Raw genomic sequence first — 27,909 nt, 5'->3', positions numbered from 1 at the left:
CTTCTTCAGTCCTATTAGCATAACATCACAAAACCTGGCATTATCATATAGTCCTGTCTTGTCTCATGTTTTCATGCTCCCGAATTTGATCCTTACATTAAAAATTCTGTTATTAAAGAAGCCAAAAGAAATGCATTCATTACATAGTGTGTTCTCATTGCTTTTTAAAAATAACTGTTTTATCAGTAAATCATGGAATTATAAGGACTGTCCTTTAGAAAAAGACAATTCAAAATGTAAATTCCAGTGGATCATTAAATGCTTTTGCCAAATTCCATTTTTTAGAAACATAAACTGCAATTTAGAGATCTAGCTACATTTTAACAACTTGTGGGTGAGTAGCTAATTAATACTGTTCAGGAATTGCTATTATTCATGAATTTTTATTATTTCTGTCTGAATCCTTGTTTGTTCAACTGAAACAAGATTACTTGAGAATGTGGGCTGAGCTCACTAGCCCTAGTTTGCATGGAGTGTCTTTGCAAACAAACTCCTTATTTTTGAATCATGCTTGTTTGTGGTGAATCATTATGAGTCTCAATGTGTTGCTTAGGCTTTACTTACTCATCATTAGAGTACCCCTTGAACGTGTTACCAAGAAATGTAATAACTATTGTGCCTTTAAATAACAAATGACAATTCAGCAGCATACCCTTTCATAGGGTACATATCAAGAATCAGAAAATTGGATTGCTATCTTCTGTTAAACCAATGATATTAGTGACAAGTGTCAGTCTTCCTTAGTATCCAAAGTGGCACAGCCACAAGTGGTACATGATATTTGTGTCTAGTTACATGAGTTAACAGGTGGTCTGCAATAGCTAAAATAGATGTGTGGGAAAGGTTGCATTGAAATGCATGCTGTGTACCTCTTTTTCTAATCTTTTTCCATTGCATGAGCACTTTCTGTTCTATTAAATTCTGTATTAAATGAACATTGTGTCCTCTAAGAATTACAGCAAGAGGAAATTATTCTTACTTATCATGTTACAGAAATACAAAACTTCAAACAATAATGTCAAATTATTTTTCATGATTAATTTCTTCATGTGAGGCTTCAGTTACTGTTTTGAATTCATAGTTTTAAAGTTGTGCCTCCCTTACCTTGCAAGTTGCAGGTGGCCTAATTAAAACCAGGACTTATTAAGAGTTGAGTGGGAAGATCAAATCATATTGAAGGAAATATTATGAATAATATACAGTCATTTATATGCAGCAGAAGCTAAAAAAGGTAGGCAAATGTTGAATTAGCTATCTGAAATTTATAGAGAGCACATTTCCCATATTTCCATTTGAACCTTCAGAGGAGTCAGCCTGTCACACACCATTCATGTCTGTTGTAGACTCTTTACCCCCTTATTTCACCTGTAGTCCTGTTGTATGTCAGTCTAATTATCTAATTCTAATTAAAAGAATCTATAGACTTTATACTGTTCACACTCACACACATCCAAACCACTCAGATGCTGCTCAAGGCTCTATACCTATCCCAGGAAGGCTGCTAAGAGATAAGACAGTTTGGCAAAAGTAGAGTGCTTAGGAAGGGTGACCTTAGGGCAAAGCCCTCAGCATCTGTCGGTTTTGATAGTGACTGACATAAACTAAGAAATGCATTTCAAACCGAAAACCAAAATAAATGCTTCAATATGAAAGCTCAAACTGCACTTTGTTGGCATACTACACAGCCTGCATGTGCTGGAAATGCGTTTGTCTCATGGAATTCCTCACTATGTGGCATGTCGCATGGTGTAGCAATGTTTCAGTGTGATGCCAGTTATGTTAGAGCCTGTAGCAATGACAGAAAATACAAAGGCAAAATGCCTTGGATAAGCCTTTCTTTTCCTTTCCTTCTTAAAATACATGAGAGATGAAGTGAGATTGTTTAAAAAGCATACAATGGGCAGAGTGAACCATATCAAGAAAATTATGATCTGTTACTATTCAGTGCAGTGTTTTAATGCTGCAAGATTTTTTGAACTAAGTTTTTTTCTACAATTTTCCTCTCTTCAAGATTTGTGGAATACAGTCCTTCAAGGATGCATTCAGGTTATAACTCATGTAACTCATCCTCATGTAACTCTAGTCAATGGTGCAACATGTGTAAGCACAGGCCTATATGGTTTCTGGAAAACAACAAAAAATCCCCAAACAACTCCCCCCCTTCCCCCCCCCAAAAGACACAAAACCAAACCAAATTACCACAAAAAAACCTAACGCCCAACAAAACAACAAAAACAAACCCTACTTTTTTTTGGTAGTAATTTTTATTTTATTGGCCAAAATATGCAAGTGTTAGCTTTGTAAGTCAAATGAGAATTCATGCCACAAGACGTTATGCATTTTATTTGCACTAAACATAATCTGAAGAGATTTGAGGTAGGGGAGACACAGAGAAAAATAATTTGAAGCCCGGTGGGAGTTCCTATGCCTTGTTTACACTCACATTTTTCTTTGAGGACCTGAGGACCAAAATGATTTGAAATAATGCAAGAGTCTATATATGAGGATTTAAAAGGACATCATAAAGACAAAAGTAATATTTAAAGTACTTTCCCTGTACAACAATGAACACCATCCAGTGCCTAATAATATTTTGTGACATTAAAATAATTTTTACAAACAAACTTTTATGCATAGTTCATATTTCTTTCAACTCAGACAGTGAAGCCAGCACGGTTATTTCTGTCAGTTTGATGTTCCTATGCTTGATTACAGTGCTGACGTGTTTGTTGTTTGCCACCTTCCCCCCCCCCCACTCCCCTGACCTAGTCTGACTCTTTAGGCACAGCCCAGTGCAAGACAAGTGTCACAGGTTGGAGCACCATAAAATTAGCCCTTGGAGATACTGTGCATCCTCCTCTGCTCATATGGAGGAGAAGGAGAAAACAGGAGACAGGAAGAACATTTGCAGCATATCTTAAAAAATAATAGCTCACTGCCTTGCTCACAGTGGCCAGGTATTCTGACTGCAGAGCAGATGGAGCACTTCTGGATGGAATTCACTTTTATGTGCATTTCATTTCATCTCTCAGAGGTTGTTTAATAGCCTAGGCCTTCTTTTGAGCTCTCGGGGGACTTGCTCTCCTTTTTGCCAATGAAATGAAAGGAACAGGCTACCTCACAACACAGTCAGTGTTTAACGTGTGATAAAATCAGCCTTTCAGCTTCCACTTCTGTATCTAAACCTAATGCAGGAAATATATAATTACCTTAATGGGAATTAACTAAACTTTGAAATTTTCTGTGTGATCTCTTCTAATTTCTTTCATGTCCCACTATCCCCTAAAGAACTGGAAATCTTTAATTCTGAGGGGAGGGGTAAGGTTGAGCAATTAGAAGGGCAAGCTAGACTGTACGTCTAACTCTGCTGGCTGTCTTTGAGACATTAAAATCCCATGAGGTTGGCAAGTTGGGTTCCTTTGGGTCTAGACCCTTCTTTATGAATTCTGTGGCAGTTTGCAATTCTGATTTTGCACTTTTGTGTCATCTGTTAAGTCACCACAGAAATATTTTGTCCTGCATTTCTATGGTAAGAAAGTTTGGATTTCAAACTTCTAACCAGTTTCCAAAGAGGGCTATTTTTCTCATTTCTCTTGCATGGAATTCTCAGAGTACAACTGTGCAGCATGGAGCTTGCTTCATGGAATCATCTAGAGCAGAAGTATGTAGCTATGCTGCCCTGGTTCCCCTTCAGAGCAGATATATCCTATTGTTACTGAGCAATAAGCATACAGTATTGATTCTATTCACAATACTGTAAAAAATAATGTTTAATCATATCTCCTGTATGCGAACTTGGCTGTCTTTTCACAGCACTGAATTCTGCGGTATAGTTACATCCAAAGGAATTTAAGGACCAGCCTGAGAAAGCTTGGGCAGACTGAGTATCTCAGATGTTCAATTCCCTACTGGTCTTACCAGTGGAAGAACCTTTGTTCTATTAATATTTGAATGCAGAAATTAATAGAAATGGAGTGTCAATAAAAATACAGTGTGTTCTGATTTGTGATCCTGCTTTCACATTTCAGAAGGAAGAAAGATTATTTCTTAGACAAGGCATAATAAGTTTGCACAGGCAGATCAACTGTGGAGGAGGAAACACTACGATGAGAGTTTTAACAAATGAGAGATGTTTTAATAGATTCCTAAGGAAGCCTTAGTGGAAAGATTATTATTTACTCACCCTAGCATAAAAGACTTTTGCATTCATTTTCAAGTATCTTCCAAATTTGTTCTTTTAATGTGTTTTGGATACATGGTTCAGTTCCTTGTTAATAAAATGATTCCACTAAGCTGACATAATTAATACATGCATAACAGTTATAGAAAATAATTGAAATATAATATTAATCTGTTGCTTAGAGAGAAGATCTTATGCCAAGAATCAAATGGAGAAGATTGCTCTCTCTTTCTTTAATAACTAAAGTGTGGTCCCTGGAGACAGAAAGTTGCTCCATGTAATGTTTCATAATGTGATATGCAGTCCTAGCATACAATGCTCCAACCTGATGTCAGGGGCAGATGGCAGGAGTCACAGGTATAAATATACAAACTTACAGTTTTGTGCTGTTTAGATCAAGATGAAATGCTATGTGATGGCACCTGTAGTCTCTGAAGTCTGCAGATTTTTCCTTTGCATTAAGGACGAAAAGACTCTTAGGTCAATAGACTGTTAGCCTTCTTTTTTGTTTTTTTTTTTTTTAATTTTATTTTGTGGTGATCATTCTGTCTCTCTGTCAGTCTCTGTCTGTCTTTGTGTCCAGCAATTCCCTAAAAATATGATGAGGAAATTTAAAACGAATGATGTCCCCAGCCTCACAGATCAATGACTCGAAGGTAATAAGTTATTGCCACATACCAGTACATAAAGGGTAGCTACCAGGACAATGAAGACTCTGTTTTTACAAAGAGTCACATGGAAAAGACAAGGGGTAATGGGTACAAGTTACTCCTTGGGAGATTCTGATTGGAATGCTGAAGAAAATTTTTCACAATGAGAACAATTTGACATTGGAATAATCTCCAAAGATAAGTAGTCAATTCCCCTGCATTGGTCAGTTTTAAGACTCAGCTTGACAGGGTGCTGGGCCACCTCATTTAAACTACACTACCACCTAAAAAAGCCAGACCAGATAACTCTTGGGGTCCTTTCCAACCTGGCATTCTGTGATTCTGTGGTACTTTTAAATTCATTACCAATATGTATATGGCAGTATGGTTTGGATTTGATTGACATAGTGATTTCAGAGAAATTACAGTGATGCCTGACGATCCAATGACTAAATGTACTCAAATGCCTTGTTTGACCTTTGGTACAGTTCCTCATACTAAGCAACAAGTTTCCCTTACACTCTAAAATTTCGCTGCATGAAGGTCATATTATGGAACAGTAGCCATGTGTTTCACTGTCATTCTTATTTGTCCTTTCTCCTAGTTCATTGTAAGAAGATCTTGTGAATGATACCACAGTGCCATCTCAGTTTACAGGTCATCTCCCTGATGAATTACTTTAGGAAGGGATCAGATGTAGTGCTTATGTTACCACTCAATTTCTGCAACCATAAGTGAATTCTCTTTTAGGTGTCCTCTGGAGTGTCTGACACCAAACTGCAATATATATCCTTGGGATTTGAAGCTCTGCATAAAGAGAAATACTGTATTGCAGAAGATTGTCAGTATTATGGTTTTAAGACGATGGAGGAATTAACACTTCAGTATATATTTGGAAAAGGTTTTACCAAAGAGATCCTTGAAAACCTTTGCTTCTGCTTTGCTCTCTTCTGAGAAATTACCTCACTCTCTGAGTGAGGTAATTAGAAAAGGAGGATGAAAACTTCAACACTCTGCACTCTGAATCATGACAGCTTTTTCACCTGATTTTTCACCTGCACAGCTTCCTCTGGGAGTAAGGCTCAGGGCTACCCATTCCTACCCTGTCCTAAACAAGTGCCTTAATCACAAGGTCTGAGTGCTGGCATCCTCCTCATTTGCTCAGCCTTTGCTGCCTAGGTTTTCCACTGACTCTGCTTTGGCGGGAGGGGTGAACAGCAACTTTGACCTATGGTTCTGTTTGTCTTCTGAGTAAGTTTGAAACCTGTCAGCTAGAAGAGAGTCTAAAATACATTTTCCACTTCCTAGGTGAAGTCGCCTCACCACAGTGCTATTCTGAAGAATGTAGAGAGCAGCACCAATGCCGTTACCTCTCCTCCAGTTCTGGTTTCAGAAGCTAATGTGATCAATTAGGTAGCTGCTACTGGAAAAGGACTCAGGCTCTGTAGAAGATTGGGAGAATTAAGTCAGCTGCTTCCTGATCTTTATTTTGGCAGTTATTTTTGGCAGTACAGTACCTGGGTAGGATCTTACTTGTGAGACGTGTTTGAGGTGTCAGACCACTAGAGTTTCCATTCAGCTTTGCTCAGTACAGGAGTCTTGAGGCTGAAAGTACATAAAAGTCACTGAATATGTTAGAAATGAGAGTTTTTAATTATGTTGGACATTCCCTAGCCTATTGCCATCAGCACTAGAGAAGTGACAGCAATATGCATGGGAATGCCAAATGTAATTAAAAATGTTGGTTTCAAGTAGAATCTGTGATTTTTCTGACACCTGCAGTGTCACAGCCCTTAAATGGATCTCATCTCACTTGAAGGCTGACATCCTACCTGAGCCACAGGAGGAGGGAATCAGCTGGGACAAAATGAGAACTGTATCAAATCTTTGCTCTTTGAAATTTGTACCACATTTTCTCTGAAGTTTGAAAATGTTTCATTCACACATTCTGCAACTAACAGTAAGTTGAGACTGTGCGCTGTGGCATACAGGTAGTGCTGGTCAGCCATGGCACAGACAAGACAAAATCTGAAGCAGTCTGCTTTCAAAATGGAAATAAAAACCAAAATCACTATGCATAGCTGCTTCTCGAATTCTCCATCGATAGAGGTGTTAGTTTTTTTAATTAATGCAATGGATGTCCCTGAGATGTTCCACGGACACCAGGATGAACTTCATCACACCTGATTTTAGAGATAAGTAATGTAGACAACTGTCTCTGATGTAGTCAGCCTTGACTCCCATGATAGTTAATAGAGAGAAAGAGATGTGCTTGCAAGGCTTAACTTGTCTGATCCAATTTATGCACATGCTTTAGGATGGGGTGGGGGGTCACACTGCGGAAGAACCTATTTCCCTTCTATAAACAGTAAAATTTGCAAGACCAACTCATTTACAGATGTCTGTATTGTAAACTTCTACAGTGGTGAATCGGATGGATCTAATCCCATGTCTACCTAAGTGTGATATCTTCAACTAAACTGGTGATGGCTCAGCACAAATTTCTGTGTTCAAACTGTATTAATCTACAATAATGTCCTGTATATGATGGAATACCTCCTGATCTCATATAATCTTCCACTTCGTCAAAACAGCCCCTCCAAAGATCTTGGGATGAATTTGTCATCTTCTTTTCTTTTGAGAAATGTTAAGACTTCGGCAGAGTGCTGTCAAGCTAGCATAGGATGGACTTAGCAGGAGTGAAAGTGGGGAATGAGCACCCACCATAACATAAAAGAATTGTCTGGACTTATGAGCTGAGTTAGGATGGAATTAATGCAGCTACACTTGCAGCTTGAATGCTGGCAAGGAAGAGACCTCATTCTTCTTGGTGACTTCTGTGCTGGTGTAGGAATGTTAGCAGCATCTTCTCAAAGCTCTGTCCCTGTAGAGTCTTCCTCCAAGACTGCTCTAGAAAAACAAAACTTTATGAAGACATTATATTGCCCCCCACAGCAAAAGCTGCCATTTATGCTGGTGCTGTAAACACTTCAGTGGCAATAATTGGGTTCCTGTTTAATATAGTTAATTTAATATTGTTATTGTTCAAAATCAAGCTCAACTCTTAAGTATTTCTGAGTATTTGTGGGTTTATAGGCACATTTTAACCAATTAAATATTGTTTCAGGAACTCAATTTTAATTACCAGACAACTATTTATAAAGCATTCAGAATTTTCTTTCTTTCTTTCTTCTTTCTCTCTTTCTTCTTTCTTTCTTTCACTCTCTTTCTTTTTCTTTCCTTCTTTCTTTCTTTCTTTCTTGCTTTCTTGCTTGCTTTCTTTCTTTCTTTCATTCTTGCTTTCTTTCTTGCTTGCTTTCTTGCTCTTTTTCTTTCTTTCTTTGATTTCTTTCTCTCTTTATCTTTCTTTCACTCTTTCTCTCTCTTTCTCTTTTTCTTCTTTCTTTCTTGCTTTCTTTTTTGCTTTTTTCTTTCACTCTTTCTCTCTCTCTTTCCTTCTTTCTTTATCTTTCTTTCTTCCTTGCTTCTTGCTCTTTCTTTCTCTCTTTCCTTCTTTCTTGCTTGCTTTCACTCTTTCTTCCTTTCTTGATTTCTTTCTTGCTTTCTCTTTCTTTCCTTCTTTCTTTCTTTCTTTCTTGCTTTCTCTTTCTTGCTTGCTTTCTCTTTCTTGCTTGCTTTCTCTTTCTTGCTTTCTTTCTTGCTTTCTTTCTCTTTCTTGCTTTCTTGCTTGCTTTCTTTCTTGCTTGCTTTCTCTTTCTTCTTTCTTTCTTGCTTGCTTTCTCTTTCTTTCTTGCTTTCTTGCTTTCTCTTTCTTTCTTGCTTTCTTGCTTTATTTCTTGCTTTCTTGCTTTCTCTTTCTTGCTTTCTTGCTTTATTTCTTGCTTTCTTTCTTGCTTGCTTTCTCTTTGTTTCTTGCTTTCTCTTTCCTTCTTTCTTGCTTTCTTGCTTTATTTCTTGCTTTCTTGCTTTCTTGCTTTTTCTTTCTTGCTTGCTTTCTTGCTTTCCTGCTTTCTTGTTTTCTTTCTTGCTTTCTTTCTTGCTTGCTTGTTTTCTTTCTTGCTTTCTCTTTCTTTCTCACTTTCTCTTTCTTGCTCTCTCTTTCTTGCTTTCTTTCTTGATTGCTTTCTCTTTCTTTCTTTCTTTCTTTCTTTCTTTCTTTCTTTCTTTCTTTCTTTCTTTCTTTCTTTCTTTCTTTCTTTCTTTCTTTCTTTCTTTCTTTCTTTCTTTCTTTCTTTCTTTCTTTCTTTCTTTCTTTCTTTCTTTCTTTCTTTCTTTCTTTCTTTCCTTCTTTCCTTCCTTCCTTCTTTCCTTCCTTCTTTCTTTTCCTTCTTTCTTTTCCATGAGGTTACATTAGCTTTTTAGTTGTCACTTGAATTGTGTGACTTCTGTACCATCTGACCTGCTAATGAGCTTGTCACCTACATATATTAATGCCAAAGATCTGATGTCAACGACATGTACCATGTTGGTACAGGCTGTGCAGTCCAGAAGATGATATGTCTACTCTCTGGAGTAGGCATCTGTCTAGCCAGTGAAAGCAGCGTGCCCTGCTGTCATTCCTGAGGAAAAAAAAGCGCTAAGTGACAGCTTAACAAGAATTGAAACAGTGAGTGATGAATAACAGAGAACAGTGGAAGAGAGAAAAACAAAATATAATTTCTCTCAAAACCTTCTCCTTATTTCTTGGGAACCCAAATTTAAATGAATATATAACTTCCTGCCTGCTAGCTAAAGAAAATTAAATTCTTCTCTCAGAAAACAAGTTTGTTTTACAGAGAAAACAGTGCTGTTATTAATTTCCTTCTTAGTAGAAGATGCAGAGATTGTAGAACCATAGAATCACAGAATCACAGAATGCACTGGGTTGGAATGGACCACAAGAGATCATCTAGTCCAACCCTCCTGCAGTAAATAGGGACATCCTCAGCTAGATGAGGTTGCTCAGAGCCCCATTAAGCCTAACTTTGAATGTTTCTGGCAATGGGAGGTGCACCCCCCTCATAGTAAAGAACTTCTTCCTAATGTCCAATCTAAATCTATCCTTCTCTAGTTTAAAACCTTTGCCCCTTGTCATAGTGCTACATGCCTTTGTAAACAGTTACTTCCAAGCTTTCTTGTAGGTCCCCTTCAGGTACTGGAAGGCCACTATAACATCTCCCCAGAGCCTTCTCTTCTCCAGGTTGAACCACCTCAACTCTCTCAGGCTGTCTTTATAGGAGAGGTGCTTCAGCCCTCTGATCACTTTTGTGACCCTCCTCCAGACCCTCCAGATCCATGCCCTTGTGTTGAGGGCTCTAGAGCTGGACACTCCAGGTGAGGTCTCCCCAGAGCAGAGTAGAACAGTTGAATCACCACTCTTGATCTGCTGGTCACACTTTTTTTGATGTGGCCCACAATGTGATTGACCTTCTCAGCCGCAAGTGTGCATTGTTGGTTCGTGTCCAGCTTCTCGTCCACCAGTATCCTCAAGTCCTTTTCTGCAGGGCTACTCTCTATCACATCATCCCCCAGCCTGTATTGGTAATGAGGACTGTTCTGACCTAGGTGCAAGACCTTGCTCTTGGCCTTGTTGAACCTCGTAAGTTTCACCTGGGCCTACTTTCCTATCTTTTGCAGGTCCCTCTGGCAGACATCCCTTCCCTCTGGCATATTGACTGCACCACTCAGCGTGGTGTCATCTGCAAACTTGCTGGGGGTGCACTCGATCCCGCTGTTTATATTATTCATAAAGATATTAAACAGCACAGTATGGACTTCTGAGAGAGACCACCTATCACCTATCTCCATCTGGACATTAAGCCATTATCTGATTTACATTTTTTATTCATCTTGCTTGCATAGTTTCTTTTAGTGCCAAGATTTGTTGATTATTATTATTATTTCCTTGACATCATAATCCTAAAAAGCCTTTTGCATAAGGCAGCAACCCAAGATTTACCCTGACTTAATAATGCTCCCTTTCAGAAAAGTTTCTGAAAGTATGTAAGAGCTTGACTCTTTCCTCTGCCACAGGTTTGGGACAGGAATTAGCATCTGGGTCTCTCTCTGTTACTGTGACACTCTCCTTAGGGTGTTTTTTCCTGTAGTACTCCAGCAGTCTGTCTCAAAAGCCTTTCCTGCTAGCTGCCTTCTGTATTAGAATCATAGGATCATTTGGAAATGAAATCATTTGGAATCATTTGGAATCATAGGATCATCGTTGGAAACGACCTTTAAGACTATTGAGTCCAACTGTTGACCTAACACCACCATGGCTATTAAACCATGTTCCAAAGAGCCATGTCTACATGCTTTTTGAACATCTCCATGAATGGTGACACCACCTAGGCAATGCCTGACCAATCTGTCAGTAAAGACATTTTTCCTAATATCCAGTCTAAACCTCCCCTGTCACAAAGTAAGGCCATTTCATCTTCACTCTATCAGCTTGTGCTGGGGAGAAGAGACCAACCCCCACCTCACTACAAAATCCTTTTATACAGTTGTAGAGAGCAATGAGACCTCCGCTCAACCTCCTTTTCTCTACACTAAGCAATGCTAGCTCCCTCAGCCTCTCCTTATAACACTTGTTCTCTAGCCCCTTTGACAGCTTTGGTGCCCTTCTCTGGACCTGCTCCAGCACCTGAGAGGACTCAATATTGAGCACAGTATTTGAGGTGTGGCCTCACTAATGCCAAGTACAGGGGCATGATCACTTCCCTACTTCTCCTGGACACACTGTTCCTGATACAGGCCAGGATGCTGTTGGCCTTCTTGGCCACCTGATCACTCTTCTGGCTTATATTCAACCAGCTGTCAACTAACACCCTCAGGTCTTTCTCTTCCTGGAAGCTTTCCAGCCACTCTTCCGAAAGCTTGTAGTGTTGCATCAGTTTGTTGTTACCTGGCACTTGGCCTTGTGGACCAGTGATGAGCTCACTAACACTTAGCAGAATACTGAGATAATCGTTGCTATCTCGTATTCAATTTATTTGTAAGTTGAGTATATCCTATTTGCAGAATCTCTTTGCATATGGTGAAAGGTGCCTGAAAAAAGTGACCTGGAAAATTACAACTGACACAATGAAAATGAGCAATAAAGGAAAACTTAGGATAAGGAACAGGCATAAGTGAAAACAAAGTTAATAAAATATGATCCTAAATAAGAGATGGATGTGTGCCCACAGCCTATTTAGCAAAAGCTACCCAGAGAGAGATTGTTGTTACTCCCTGCTGTGCAAGTCCTCCTCAATACATGATATTTATTTAAAAATAAGTATGCCCCATCAGGAGATGGATTTCCAATGAGTGCAAATAATGTCAAATGAAATCAGCATTTCAGCTTTCCACACACATGAATTGTTAATGTGACATTAACTATGTCTGCACTGCAGTTGTAGGCTGACATCACTCTGGCTTTACTAATTAGCCTGACTGTTGGTGGTTGAAGTACCCTGTGAGGACTAGGGCATATGAACACAAGGCCATTCCTACCTGTCTGTAGAGGGTATCCTCTCTCTTGTCCTGATTGGGTGGCCTGTAGAAGACCTCCCCTATAATATCACTGTCCCTGCCCTGCTTTTAATTCCGACCCACAAGCTCTCAGTCGTCTCCTCATCTATACCCAGGTGGAGCTATATGGACTCCAACTGGCCACTGACACCCCCTCCTTGTCTCCAGTGCCTGTGCTTCCTACAGAGCCTGTAAGCCTCCACCCAGGTGCTCCAGTAACAGGAGCTGTCCCACTGTGTCCAGTGATGCCAATAACATTGTAGTCTTGCAGGTGTGCAGGTATTTACCTCTTTTTGTTTGTTGCCTGTGCTGCCTGCATATAGCATTTAAGTTGGACACCTGTTGAAACTGACTTCTTGGCTGCAATTTCATTGTGCTTCATTTGAGGTATTTTCCTACTGGCCTGCAGCTGTCCTCCAGGCTCTAGACATCTGTTGCTGGAACTGGCCTCAAAGGGGTAGTGGTGGGATTGATTGATGATTCCCTCCCATGGCAAATTTAGTTTAAAGCCCTCTTCACTAATTTGGCAAACCTTTGGCCAAGGATGCTCATCCCTTTCTCTGAGAGTTGGACCCCATCAACCCACAGGAGGCCAGGTTTCTCAAAGCAGTTCCCATGACCTATGGTAGCCAAAGCTCCTGCTGGCACACCACTGTCAGAGCCATTTGTTGATTTGACTGACCCATTCAATCCTTTTCCCTTTGACCAAGAGGACTGCTGGAAAGACTACTTGTGCTCCAGAGTCATTCACTGCCATTCTCAGAGTCCTGTAGTCCTTCTTGATAGTTCTCAGATTGTTGCTGGCTGTGTCACTGGTGCCCGTGTGAAGCAGCAGAAGTGGATAATAGTCAGTTGGATGTACAAATTTTGGTAATCTCTGGGTGACATCCCTGATGCAAGCCCCTAGTAAGCAGCAAACCTCTCTAGAGGGTGAGTCAGGTTGGCAAGACAAAGCTAGTTATCCATATTCAGCTGCCACATCCAAATTCCCATGCAGCTTGTGGAGGCCTTTCTTAAGCTTTGTGGAAACTTAAGAACAGGATTAGAGTTGATTTGGTATGCTGCAGAAGCTGCTTGGTATGGTTCTGATCTAATGAGTGACTTCCTCTCTGCTCACTCCTGGTGGAGACGAGACACGAAGTTGATCTTAGAGCTTGATCAACGTCAGCATGAGTTTTGCTCTTTCTCTCCCAGTAGGTAGTCCTGAGTAGAAACACTCACATTTTAGTTAAGGCAACAGCTTTTTCAGGTCTATGTGTGATTTGGAAACAAACTGTCTTGTATCAGTGTATTTAGGACCTGCATCTTGTCTGTAAAATGTCATTCAGCACATTGGACCAATTAACCTTGGAGGTTTCTTTCCAGAATAAAGCATCTCATACATTTGCTTCTAGATATTCTGACTCCAAGACTCTCTAGCTCTGATTCACTACAGACAGGTCTTTCAAAGGATTGTAGAGATAAAAACCATGTATTTTCTTGATTTCTGCTTGAAAGATACAATGCAAAACTAAATTGTCTTTATATCAGCTGGGCACTTTCCCAACACATATAGCGGCTGTCTAGATTTAGGAATTGCTCCATGTATTTTTTCTTATATTTTCCTGTTTTCTCAGTAATGAATTTACATTAATTTTGCAAGCTAAAGAAAGGAAGCACTAGCTCTTTTTTTTCAGCACATGCTATAAAAAGGGACAAAATTATGTTTCAATAGTAAACATTTGCCACTGTAAAAGGGCCAAAGCTCCAGTACTGGTAAATGCTTGACAATCACATTAATCACCATGAGAGAGCAGGCTTATGCAACCAGACATCGTGCTCTGGAAGTGCTTGGGCATGCATTTTCTTCCCAGACAGATTTGTAGTTTGAAGAACGGCTAGTTGCTACTAGTCATCAGTGTATGCTGTCCATTCTGAGCAGTGAATTCAGAGCTACTCAGCCTCATTGAATCCTGACAAGCAGAAATGGAGCCATATTCTATTTTCTGAAATGTCTTCTCTCAGTACACATTGGTGATCCTTTGACAGCTTGTCTTCCTGCTGTCATAACTCCCTCTGTCATCCAGCTTCCAATGGGCTCAAAACAAAACAAAACTCAGAATTTTATATTAACTAATGACTGCTGATATTCAGGGCTTCTGTACTGTCTGTGCAGAGTGCTCTTAATTCCTTTTTTATACCATGACTGCACAAATGCAGCTTTTGTGGTAGCAAGTTTTCTTGGCTTTCCACATGGCTTATTGTATATTGCAATGGCGTCCAGAATTCATATTTATAAGGTGAACATCACTGTCAATAGAAGCCAAAGCATTCCAATGGAAGATATATCATGTGCTACAGCCAATCTGAGAGTGACTGATGTGAATCATATCTTTATGTCTAAGTAAATAACATATGAAAGTTTATTCATTAAAATAGCAAACAATTTCAAGTGTTTCATGCTAGTCTCCTTAAACATTGTAGTATCTTGCTCTAAATTTGATGAAAACTTTGGAAGGTGTATTTGACACAGACTTTTTTCCCTACAGTCTATGCTGATAGCCACATGATATGTCAAGGTATAGAGCTAGAATAACCAATTTCCAATAAGATAAAATAACCCAAACCAAACCAAACCAAAAAAATATTAAGATGAGTCATTCTGTTGTTTCCTGAGTGAGATTATGAGACTATTCCAGAAGCACTGGAATTGTCCTAACATATTCCAGCTTTGCCATTATAAAAAAAAATCAGAGAGTATTCAGTCCTGGGATGAAACTATTTCAGTGAAAGGATGGCCTGTACCTAATATGTGAGAATGCTTTGAGTTAGTTAACAAATCTTCCTATACTTTTCAACCAGTCATGTTAAACTGCTTTTTATGGACGTCAGACATTGCTGCATATTTGTGTCATTTATCACCCCTGTTCTGCCACTTCAGATCTAGTCAGTGGTTAGCATGTGACCTGAGGAAATGCTGTAATAAAGGAACTAAACACCAGAAAATCAGGAGTATGTTTAAAGATGCTGCTATGCCCTGTGTGAATTAAAGAAGCAAGCAAGTAAAGGAAGGAAAATAGAATGCCATATGCTTAGATGTGGTCTGATTTTGCAAGGACTTGAACGTTTGAAGCTCTGTTTGGTTTCAGTAGGAACCAGGGTTATTCAAATCATTGGAAGTCAATCCAGCAGAAACTAGACTGTGACAGTTTCCATTTGTGGCTGATTACTTCCCAAATCATGTTACAAATGAGTCATCTTTCATATTCAAGGAAATGCTTCATGTATACTTTTTTGGTGAAAAATTAGGATTTTTCAGTCTTTATAAAACAAAAGCCAGTACAAAAGCTGCCTCTGAAATATAGACACAAAATTTTGTCACATAAAAATAGTTTCTGGCTATTGACTTGTTTATAACAGTGGAATATCTTACAGTGTTTAGACTATGACAACTGGAAAGCAAAGCTGAGGTTTGGAACTGGTAAGAGATATTTAATGGAAAAAAAGGCATTGAACCAGTATCGTAGGATTTTTTTGAGGCTTCTGGCCTCTGGGGTAACTGTTCTTCACTGGCTGTAGCAAAGGGGAGGTGAAGAAAGTGAGAGAGACAGTGCAGGATCCTTTGTGAATCTTGATGAGAAAAGCTTGACAACAAATGGCTTAATAACATAACTACTTCAATAAAGCAGAATGAGAATAGATACATAGCAAGCAAATCTTATGTCCCTTCAGAAGTCGGACACCCCATGCTTGTGCAGCATTGGACAGGGCCTGGATGGATTTTCCACAGTGTACAGATCCTGTCTATGGAGAGGAGCTCTCCCTTTTAGCCATTCAAGCTATTACATAACTTCCTTATAAGAGAACAACTCTCTTTGTAAAAGATGTTCTCATGAAATCTTTTTTCCCTGTTAGGTAAAGGCAAAGCCACACAGCTGGCCTTGGTACAAGGAGCTGAACTCATCATGTACCCAAAGACTTATGAAGCAGAAAGCAGACCTATGCCTGTTCAGGTTAACTGCTATGTGGATCACCAGCTTCCAAATGTGTGACAGTCACTTGGTCAGGATCAATACACTGGGTTAGAGTTAGGACTTTCTTGGTTAAGGCAGGGGATTAAATATTTACCACCCCTTTTCACTGTTTTGTTAGACTCAGTAGGGCTGGAAATTGACTAAAAGGACACATAGGTTTGAATAACTACAAATTTAAAGCATTAATCTGAAAATGTTAGCTTCTAAGCAAATTGTACATGAAATATTTAGAGCAGAAAAAACAAACATCAATTTAGCCGATGCAACTGGGCAGAGGTCAGTAGTATGATCAACTACATCTGGGAAAAAATGTCATCTAAAGCCATTTAAAAGACATATGGATGGAGAAGGAGACAAATAACTAGAGTCTTAACTACCAGGATCAAAAAGCAAATTATGTGTAAATAATTGGAGGGGAAAAATTAAGAGTGTTTACACATGTCTTTTGTATATCAAAGCGGAAGATCGAGGGTTTATAGTGTTTGGAATACAAGTATAGAACAGATATAGTTACTGTGTTGGAGTATTTAAAATGTCAAAGGAGCTGGAAAATAGGAATGCAGAAAAACTGGGTTCACAGAGATGGCTAGGGAAAGCAGCCCCTTGGAGTGAGGTAAGGTGCCTTGGCAGATATCTGTTATGCACTGGCACTGCAATAACTGAGCTAATCAGTTATTGATAGGATAGAAATAAGTAGGAGCTACTAGGATGTGGTTTAAAAGCATGACATATGCTTCTTAACTGGCCATTTCTGATGTATTGAGAAGTCCAATTTAAATGGATTTAAAGGAACTGAGGATGTGACCCTGCCCATGTGACATTTTGAGTTCTGTAATGATTATTGAGTTAGTCCACTTGAGTTTAGTGAGAGAATAACCAAATTTTTTACTCTAGCTCCAAGTAATGCTCTAAGCAGATGGAAGCATTTTCATGAAGCAGAATATGGTTGTAATAAACAGGGAAATAGGCTAATCATGATGGCTTCCATCATATCTGTCAGCCCTGCATGTATTGCCTGATTTGTCAGAACATCATGGATGTTTCATTTTTTCCCTAAGACATTTGGCTTGCAAAGCAGTTGGGGGGTAATAAATGATTTTGAGAGTTTTAGTCAATTTTAAAACAGGACAATTGCAGCCAACAACATTGTGGAAAAGTAGATTATTTTCCTGAATAGCACTTGGGATGTTTTATTATACAATAAATATGTTTAAACATCATTTGTTCTTCCATATAGATTCTAGTACTGCAATTATTCCCATTTAGGAGTCTTTTCCACTGATTTGTTGCTGATCATAATGTTTCCTTTCTCCCATTCACTGTGAGAGCTTTTTGAAAAAGGGCCTTAGTTCAGCTACATCTCACTAGCCACACATAAGCATCAATTTATGCCATACAGAAGCAAGTAGGAGATGTGGTGGAGAAGGTTTGTGTTACAGATAGTTGCAGAGACAGTTTTTCTAGTGAGGTATGGGGTATGGATGGAGTGTCAATAAGAAATGCATTCCTTGGTCAGGCCATGCTTTCTAGTGGCATCCAGTGCACTAATATGCACTGATACAGCACAGATAAAAAGACCTGTCAGTAAAGGAACAGGCTATCAAGACTTTTATCTTACCTCCCATACTGGTCTTTTCTAAATGTTTCAAAGGAACGTGCAAGAAATCTTGAAAAAGAAGAAAACTCCATTACAATCCATGCAAAGAAAAGTTTCTTTACAAAAAAGGCTAGTTTAAGGATGGTTTACAGAGGAAAAAGGTACTCCCAGTAATTTTATTTGCAAAGAAGAATTTGGATTATAAGTAATAACATTAATTTTAGTTTGGTTTTGTTTGTTTGCTTTTTCCCTAAGAGCACTTTAAAAAGTGTATATTTATATTATCAAATTTGAAACAAATATTTATTCAATGTGCAGAATAAATCTTCCTACTATATTTATTTAAAAATGCCCAGTTCATGATGGGTATTAATTTCCTTTCTTAAAAAGAGTCTTTAATTTAAACTTCATCATTCACTGTATCGTTCAATCTAATTTTATGTTTATCCCACAGGTAATGTCTTTTTGTAACTTCATATTGCATTATATAATCACATTGTTCATTAATTTCTAATATATACATTTCATTAATAACAAATCCCTTTGTTTGTAAATGCATTATTATCCTTCAGTATTCTAGATCAAAGCAGTCCTTATTTAATAAATCATAGCAATGTTCTGGCAAAGAATTTCTTACTACACCTTATTGTATTTGCTATTTTTAGTGCAGAAACCAACACCTGAATCTTTTCTCAGGAAAGAGAGAGCATGGGAAGAAGGAGTCAGTGTTATTCAACTTAGGTTGTATACTGTACTCATCAACATTATAGCACTATCTGTAGATAAAAGCAGTTGCAGTTTGATTTAATGTTTAAAATAGCTGAAATGCCCACTGATTGATTGAAGTAAAGGCTTGAATAGGTAAGCAATTTGTCACAGCTGTAAACCTCATGTTGCCAGAGGAATATGAAGCAATTTTAATGCTTTTCCAAAATCAGGCTTTTCTCATGGTCAGCATACTGTGGCACAATGAGCTGCTGTGCATTAGCATGCAACAAGTATACTTAAATCTCAGTTAAAATTGGGGATGCCAGCTCCATGTAGCTCTAACCCACAGCATGAAGGATTCTCTTGCTTTATTTTCCCACTATTACATCCTAAAGATTTTCCAGTGAAAGGCAATGACTTGAAATTCTGTTATCCTCAGAGTGACTACAGGTATTCCAAAGATATCACTCTGTTTGTTCTGCCCTGCTTATGATGATTTAGAAAATGACAATGAAGAAGATTATCAGAGAAAGGCAGAGATAATAGCAGCAGTATTTTGAGATATTTCTTCATTCTTCCTTTTTTACATTATTATTTTTTTTATTATAAGCTATGACCATCTCAGTAGAGGTCATGAAATCTGAAAATCTGCTTTAAAAAGCCATTCCTAGGTAATCTTCAGACAGGCTTTCACTTGATATGTTGGAGAGTTTACATAAATAGAACCTCAGAGATGCCCATTTCTATATAACATTTTTAGCAATTACATTGAAATTGCACAAATTCAGATGAATCTCAGTTCTTGCATTTCTTCACAGATGCTGTATGTACAAGGGGTTAAATAATATTTTAAAACTGTCTCTGTGTTCCTGCAATTACCTCAGTTTTCCATATATTCTATTTTATTTTTATTGACTACAGGAAGAACACTTCACTTTTTTTTTTTTTCCTGTCAATGGCTTTTGAAGGAGGATACTTAACAGTGCCATTAATGGTTTGCAGCTTGGAGAAATTTCCTCATCCCAAGGGCACTGGTTATTAAAACAATTGACACAGAGGTGCTAGCATCAGCAACATTGTGCTTCTCACTTTCACTGCTAGTGGCATTGATGGCCAGCTTAGAGGGGGCTAGAGAATATCAAGTGTGGAACCTGGGGACTGAAGTGGCAGCTTTTCTTCTTTTTTTATTTTAGATTTATGCAATTTAAGTCACTCCTCATTGATGTCTGGGAAACACTCCTATCAGAAAAACACACAGGAGAAAAAGCAAAATTGTGGAATGCACCAAACAAGTTCCTGGTGGTGACAAGTTCAATCCAAGAAAAGAATTAATTAAATATTTCAAGTGCCAGTTTTGTTTTCCATTCCAAGGTGGTGTTTTAACAATGAGTTTACTATGCTTGAGTAAGTGTCTGTGCAGAACAAGAGAGTGAATGTTTCTCAGTTGTTCCTCTTTATGGAAAGATAAAAGAGTCAGTAGTAACTTTATTCTTGATTCTCCAGAAAGGAAAAATCAACTAGAATTTGCTTATGTCTCTTTTCTCTCCCTTCCTATATATACCACAACTTTAAAAAAATTGTCGGATATGGCAGATGGCAGTGATAGATTCACCTATAGGCCAGATGGACTGCAGGCCTAGGGTGACATAAACTAGGGCAGCATAGAGTAGGAAAAAGAGGGAAAAAGGTTGCCTCAAGATTAAAACAAGCTCTGAAAATTTTGCTCCCCCCGTCATCTGAGGTGAGTGATTTTGGTTGATATATTTTTCCTTTAATGAGTGGTAGATTGTCTTCAAAACTTCTTCTTTTTGACACATTAACTAAGAACAGGGATGGTGCAACATGTTTTCCACCACATCCATGCAGATTTTCAGTTAGGTAAAGTGGCCTCTGTACTTCTCTAAATACATATTTTACTCATAATTTCTTTATCAGCTAATCATAGGCATAATTTAATATCCTATGATGCAAGAAAGTGTAACAAGTAGTGAAGTATTGCATATTTTAATGATCCAAGACGAAAATGGTGAGCACCAAGTAATTGCTCCAGTCCACTTAACCTTGCTTGATGTCTGTTTGTGTTTGCTGCAAACCACAATACTATTTTGGTCAGACACTGGAATTTGGCATTATCAAGCTGGGCTGCTGTATTTGCTGTCAGATAATGATAAGAATGATGGACATCCGTGGCTGAAATCTTACCAGGGTGTCAGCAGGGCAGGAGAACTGCAGCCTTGGACTCAGAGTAGGGCAGAAGGCTCGTAGTAAGATACAGGAAGAAACTGTCAAGACCTAAGGAAAAAAAAAAAACAAAACAACATGAAGAATTAAGTGTATTGCAGATATTAACTGCTGGGCTACAAAAATACCTGGAGAATTATGGGCAAATATTTTCAAGTTTTTAATAGATGGAGTAGAGATTAAGGCAGTTTTTATTTCTCCTCTGAGTAACAGAAAGATCTATTTGATCAATATGATATTTTCTTCATTGTGATTTCATTTAAACTACTGTATAAGAAAATAGCTCTCTTTAACTCTAGTTATTGATTAATACCCAGTACTGGATATTGCTTAGAGTTATTTTGATATATTGATTTTTCTAAAGTAAGGTATAAGATGGGCATACAGTAGTTGGGACTTTTTTTCCCTATTTACTGTAAAAATTCATATGTGAGCCAAATTTTTATGTGACTGCCACTTCAGAAGAGAAGCCTGTTGTCCATGTTGACTGGTGGATCAGCAACCATTAGTGCCGCTAGCAATAAACTGCCAGCATACTGGTGAACGAGAGCCTTTATTTTGTAGGAAAAAGTTTGCCAAACTTTCTTTTCAGATCAGCAGTTATTTGAAATGTTGCGAAAGCCTTTTTAACATTCAAGAGCTTTTGTATTTGTGCTGTTCAGATCAAATAATGCAGCAGATGTCATTTCCTTTCTTCAGGTAATTTGCCTTGGAAATGATGTTGAGTTGCAGTTGCCTTAACCTGCTTGGAGCCTGGTGTTTCTAAGGTTAGCTACAAAATGACATAGCATTGCTTACCCAGGAGTGTGGCAAATCAAAAAAGCAGGGACCTGAAACATCCTAGCAAATCCCCAGCTCCCCTGCATGTCCTCCCTTGTGGCCAGCAAGAACTGCAGGAAGCCATGGAGGCAGTATTGAGAGGTGGGCCAAAGGAAGCAGAAATGTCCTTCAGGGGCCATAGGTGGCATTGAAGGTTCTCAGGCATCTAGTGACTCTCCACAGAGAGAGTCTTTCAGCTATGTTAATTCATGTTAAAGTCTAACGTCTTTACAGTTCACAATGCAACACAAGTGTCCAGTTGGGACTTCTTTCTTAATCCATGCAAAACAGAGCAGTTAAAGAACCGTCAGTGTCACTGTTATGGTGACTCTGCACTGGTCTTAGGTTCTTGCAGCACCTTGTAACCACAGTCCTGATTTACACAGCAGCATGCACTCTGCTAACTGTCTGGTACATTCTATGGCATTTTATTTTTCTTATTGTGAACTCTTTTTACATGGGAGTGTACTGTGACAAAATATACAGCATGCGCTATAACAAACATCTTGACCACAGAATAATTTATGTCAGCGTGGATGTGGTCTACAGGCTCTGAATCATGTTTATTGAGCAAGAAGTTGTAGTGGTTCAGGACATGGTGGCCCTGCAGAGTGGAATAACTTTCTGCTGGAGGTTGTCACAGCAGCTGCACTATGTGCCAGGAATCAGCCAGCTTGCCTTAGTTTGTAGAATAGCATATCAGCATCCTTTCAGAGGCAGTTTAGGCTGTTAGAAGCCTCGTGCATTGGAATGGCTGACATGGGAACAGGCTACTTTTCAATGCCTTCAGCTATGGAGTGGTAGCGTTCAACAAAGGCGAGGAAATAAACAGGTGTGATTAATAATGTTTTAAAGCACCACAGTGAGTTACCAGCAGTCATCTGTTAGAGCTCAAGCCCCCTACAGAGCACAGTAGATGGTACCACAGAAAGAAAAAAGCTGTTCTTTGGGCAGCAGCATTAAACCAGCCTGATTTTGTACATATTTCTTGTGCTGTTTCCATTAAACGCTCCTCCACTAGCACTTTATATGCACTAGTACCTCACATGCTCAAATATTATACTTGTTTCTCATCCCTCAGTATCTTCTCACAATGGTCCTCCTGATCCCATAACTGTGATTGCAAATTCTTTCAAGAAAAAAAATGGGAAAAAAAAATCATGAACTTGAAAAGCATTGTATGGGCTGATTCTTTGGATGGGGTCCTGAACAACCTGGTCTAGTGGAAGGTGTCCTTGCCCGTGGCAGGTGGATTAGAACTAGATAATCTTTAAGGTGCTTCCAACTGAAACCATTCTATGATTCTATGACTCATTTGATCTGATAGCTTGATACAATTATCAGATTAAAAAACCCCCAATCTGTCAAAGTGGCTTTTTCAATGCAAATGGTGCTTTTGACTAAATGAAGTTAAAATTCTCAGCTAGCCATTGAGTTCACAGCAGGAAGGAAGCATTCTATAGTCACCTTAAAGTCTGTATTGGACAGAACAGCAGAGGCTTCTAGTTTATTGTTTAAAATACTGTTTTTAGTCTTTGACAGAAAAAAATATGAGGATTTTTTGTGTTTGTTTTTTTTTTCTTTTTTGTGGAGTCTTTTTTGTTTGGTTGGTTTTGTTTTTCCCAGAAGAAAAACATTTCTTACTATCTCTACCCAGTTTGTCTCTATGAAATACATAAATTTAGGCTGAAAAACCCCCAGGAATACAAATGGGGAAGGATGGGGTTTCTTGAAGTGTCCTACACCTGTCTAAACACACTCTCACAGAAATGCAGTGCTGCACCTTTTGCAATACCATGGTAACTCACTTCACATCTGCAAAAAGTACACTTGAGGCAAGTGGTGTGTCCCCCCTGCCCAAAAGTCTGTTTTATAGCAATTATGCAATTGTTTCTGCTTTTCTGTACTTGACTCTTTGGAGACTAAAGCTGCAAGACGAGACAGTCTGCATTTTGATTGGGTGAGACTGGCATAGAAACTGGATCCCAGTACACAAGCAAGTGCAGACCACTTAGTGAAAAAGGCACTGCAAAACCAGCTTTTTTCTTTCTGAATGTTTGTATTTGTATTAAGGTCAAGAATAACTTCAATCCATTTCTATTTATGCAGATGTAGCTGTTGCATCTTCAAAAATTGATCATCCTGATCAATTCTGCTGTTCAGTTCAAAATATGAGTATTGGAGATGCACAAATTGTACACGTTTTTTAAAAAAATACACAGTTGTGTCTTAGATCGTAGAATCATAGAATTATAGAATAGTAGAGGTAGGAAGGGAGCTTTGGAGATCACCCCCCCTACCAAAACAGGATCACTTAGGGCAGGTCACACAGCAATTCACCCAGATGGCTCTTGAAAGTCTCTAGGGAAGGAGACTCCAGCATTTCTCTGGGAGGCCCATTCCAATGTTCCATCAGCCTTACAGTAAAGTTTTTTCTCATATAGAGGTGGAATTTCCTGAGTTCTAGTTTGCATCCATTGCCCTTTGTGTTTGTTTTCAATACACGTTCAAGGAAGTACTCAAATTTCTGTGTGTGGAATGACTCAAGATTCATACATCATATGCCCAAGTGTTCACAAGTGGAGAGGTAAAAATTTATAGAGTAATACTGTCAAGTTAGTGGGAAAACAGACTATTCAGGGCCAGTCATTTGGCTGATAAAAAAAATATTTTTAAAGATGTTGTGAAGTTAGAGTGGCATCTTAACATTCACAGACATTTTACTTGCCTTTGTTCTGGTTATGCACATGCGTGCCCATGCGTGTGCATACATAGAGAAATGCTGTCCTACTCTTCTGACTTTTTGCAGGTGCAGGTCTATGGGCTGAGGAAAGTCTAGAGCAAAGCAATTCAAGAGTTACACTTATTGCAGCTCCCCAGAGCAAAAGACTCTTAGGTAACCAAATAGGTCCCTGTTCTTCTGTACAGATGTTGATCAATGCTAATTTTTCTTTCCAGTCTCAAGATTCTGAACTCAGTTCTTCCAGACTCTTAGTTTGTATAGGAACAACAAAATTCATGACCCCAAATCACATCTCCCACTTTGCTGCAGACCGCTGACAAATCAGGTAATGTTTGTTTCTCTTTTCCTTCTCTTATAAAGCCATATCACTGTATTGCATCGAGAATAAAATAAAGTAACTGCATTATTTGTCATTATTAATTATTACCTGATTTACTGCTTACAATTTACATGATTATGTCTAGGTAAATTGAATTTGGTAAAATGAGTGATTAAAACAGCAAATTAAGTGAATCAGCTGATGAGGAGCAATGACTGTTAATGCAAGATGCTCTGGAATAATTTTTATTTTCTAATGAAGTGTTATTCTTTTCATCTTATTTTTCTTTCTGCTGCTGGCAATATCTTACTTAGATATTCTTGAAAATAATTGTTTGTTTCTAAATTGAATAAGGAAACAGCAGTAGTAGACATTTCTGTGATTAATAATTTGTAACTTTTTTTGGTGAAATATTGCTGTGTAAAATGGCAACACAAAGTCATACCTAAATAAAATATGGCTAGAGCAAACAAACAAACAAACAAAACCCCACCAACAAACAGCAAAGAAACTGTTATCATTCAAAAGTCAGTAGCATTTAGGAACTGAGATATTTGTAAAACTTCATTAGTTTCACCTTTATTTCCCCAGTATTAACAAATACATGAACTCATGAACTGTCCTCTGCGGATACTGTGATGAAACTTCAGGTTCAGACTCCCTCACAAGACTTTGTAGGGAATTGTTCCATTTCTTCTTTTGCTCAGAATTCCCTTCTGCTCTGTTTAAAGAGAACAACTCGTGTAGCCTTTGTCCATTCACATTCCTATGTCCACTGTTCCACACTTGGTATAATTGTCACAGAGAGGAATAAACTAGGTCTTTTTCATTACAGCATTATTGTTTGCAGCAAATCTCAAGATCTCGTGCCATTTTCCTTCCTGGTATTGCAGCCCCATATATACTTCTATTTCTTAAAGGGCTTCCTCTTGCTTATTTTAAACACTGCTTTTTGATATTTCAAGTGCATCTGCAAAGTTTGAAGACTGATGCTCATTCTTTTGTGCTGAAGACACTTCTGTGCATATGATCTTAGCTATGCAAAGTTATTACAGAATTTGTAAGCAGAAACACTGAGGTCTGACTCCACATGGCTTCTTCCGAAAACACAGAATAGAAAATACCAGGGGAAAGGTAAGAAAATGTAGCTTTAAGCACTGCAAATGTCAGCCCAGACTAGTAGACTAGTTCACACCTTAATGGGAAATAATGTTCTGAATATATGCACTGTCTCTAGGATTTATAGAGAGTACTGAATGACTCACCTATTGTTTTTCACAGATACTAATGTACAAGACATTTTAAAAAATCCTAATTAAGGCATTTTTAAAAATCCTAATTTATTAAGCTCTTTTCCAGAAGGACATGTTCATGCATGTAATCAAATTTTGTGAACAGGATGGTCAGTCATTGTCCAGAAGGTGACAGGAGTCTTTGTTAGAAACATCCCATGAGGTGCCAGTGCCAAATTCAACTATTCCAGTGAATTCTTATCATTCAGCTGGGCCACGGTCCAATATGACTACTGCAGCATATGCATGAAATATTGCTATAGAATACTTTGAATTTTGTGTTTAAATGCCCTATCTTAACTAAATACAAAATACTGTCATGTGTGATTATTTCTGCATCTTCAGAAACAGTTGCTACTGACTATTTATAAAACCTTTGCAGAGTCTGGTCAGTTCTACAGCAGAAATTGCCTATGGGTGTCCCTGGAACTGCCAGTTTCTCCACCCAGGGAGTTTAATCAGCACATCTTAAGCACAAAAATAGTGTCTGGCAATTGGACTAAGCACAGCAGGATCTGCCTGGGGGAGTTGGCTGTCCAAAATTCCCACATGGAGCGTTCCTGTAAGGGTTAGTCAAATGCTTTGTTGTGAAATTCATTTGATTGCTTTCTTTTAAGTCAGTATTTGTATCAAATAATCCTATAGAACCATTTGTCTCCCCAGTGCAGGGACAAGCTCTGGAGTTCCTGGCCCCCCCAGGCAAATAATGTCCGAGTGCACTGAATGTGTGCACAGGCACAGGACTTAATACACAACTACATTACAACAGGAACTGAAATTTTCTCTATATATCACAATTTTAACTTAAATTCTATGGATTTGTAGCAATTAACAGAATTTCAAAGTAAAGGCAGAGTCCCTCATTGAAATTATTTCATTTTGACTCTTTCTAAAAACTCAGATTGTGACAGGTAAGCTGGCCAGTGATCAGTGGCAGGGGCTACACTCATAACTAAAAATGTATAGTTATTTCAATATTGGTTTTAATTGGTTTGGAGGTTTAGGTTGGATATTAGGAAAAACTTTTTTCCTGAAAGAGTGGTCAGGCATTGGAGAAGGCTGCCAAGGGAGGTGGTGGATTCACTGTCCCTGGAGGAGTTCATGTGTGGACATGGCATTTCAGGACATGGTGGTCTTAGTTTGGAAGTTGGACTTGATGATTCTTGGAATTCCATGATTCTTGGAATATTCTATATTAACATCTCTAATACTAATGACTGCTTAACTGTTATCATTGTAGTTCAGGTATTTCCTAAGCATGTTCACCATTCAATGCAGATGGCATTATGGATTGCACATAAGAGAAAGGACAACTACTATTCCTGTGTCTTCCTGTTGGGTAATACCCAAACATACCCAACTGTAGCTGCATACCTCTAACATCTATATAAATTTTCTTTCATCATGAAGATGCAACCAGAATTGGCACATCCATTTTTTTATAGTGCTAATTCAGATCAAGTGGGAGCTTAAAAAGGTTTGCTGGTACAACTATTTTCACTCTCAAGCCACAAAGAAAATTCATAGTACCATAAGATTAAGAAGAATTAAAGATGTCTGTTTGTTTGTGATTATGAGAGATTCCAACTGCATTTCTGTAAAAAACAGATTTTATGAAAAGAACTGGAAATAGCTTCTGTGTACAAATTTGATTAATATTCTGTGAGATGTTGTAACTCTAAATGCATGTTTGATGTCTGAAAGTTTTAGGGATTACAGTTGTTCATTTTTTTTATATTTAATTGTTCCAGTAGGCTCATTTAAATAGTTTCTGCTGCAGTAATCACTGTGTATCAAATTCAAAAACTGGTATACTAGTTCAGTTATCTTCTGAAGAGTTAATTTATTAAACTTGGTCGTGAGATCCAGTCCTTAAAGTGTGAAATAGTGACATT

This window comes from Indicator indicator, chromosome 3 (assembly GCF_027791375.1).
Source record: "Indicator indicator isolate 239-I01 chromosome 3, UM_Iind_1.1, whole genome shotgun sequence".
Lineage (NCBI taxonomy): Eukaryota > Metazoa > Chordata > Aves > Piciformes > Indicatoridae > Indicator > Indicator indicator.
Note: the sequence above shows the minus strand (reverse complement) of the source record.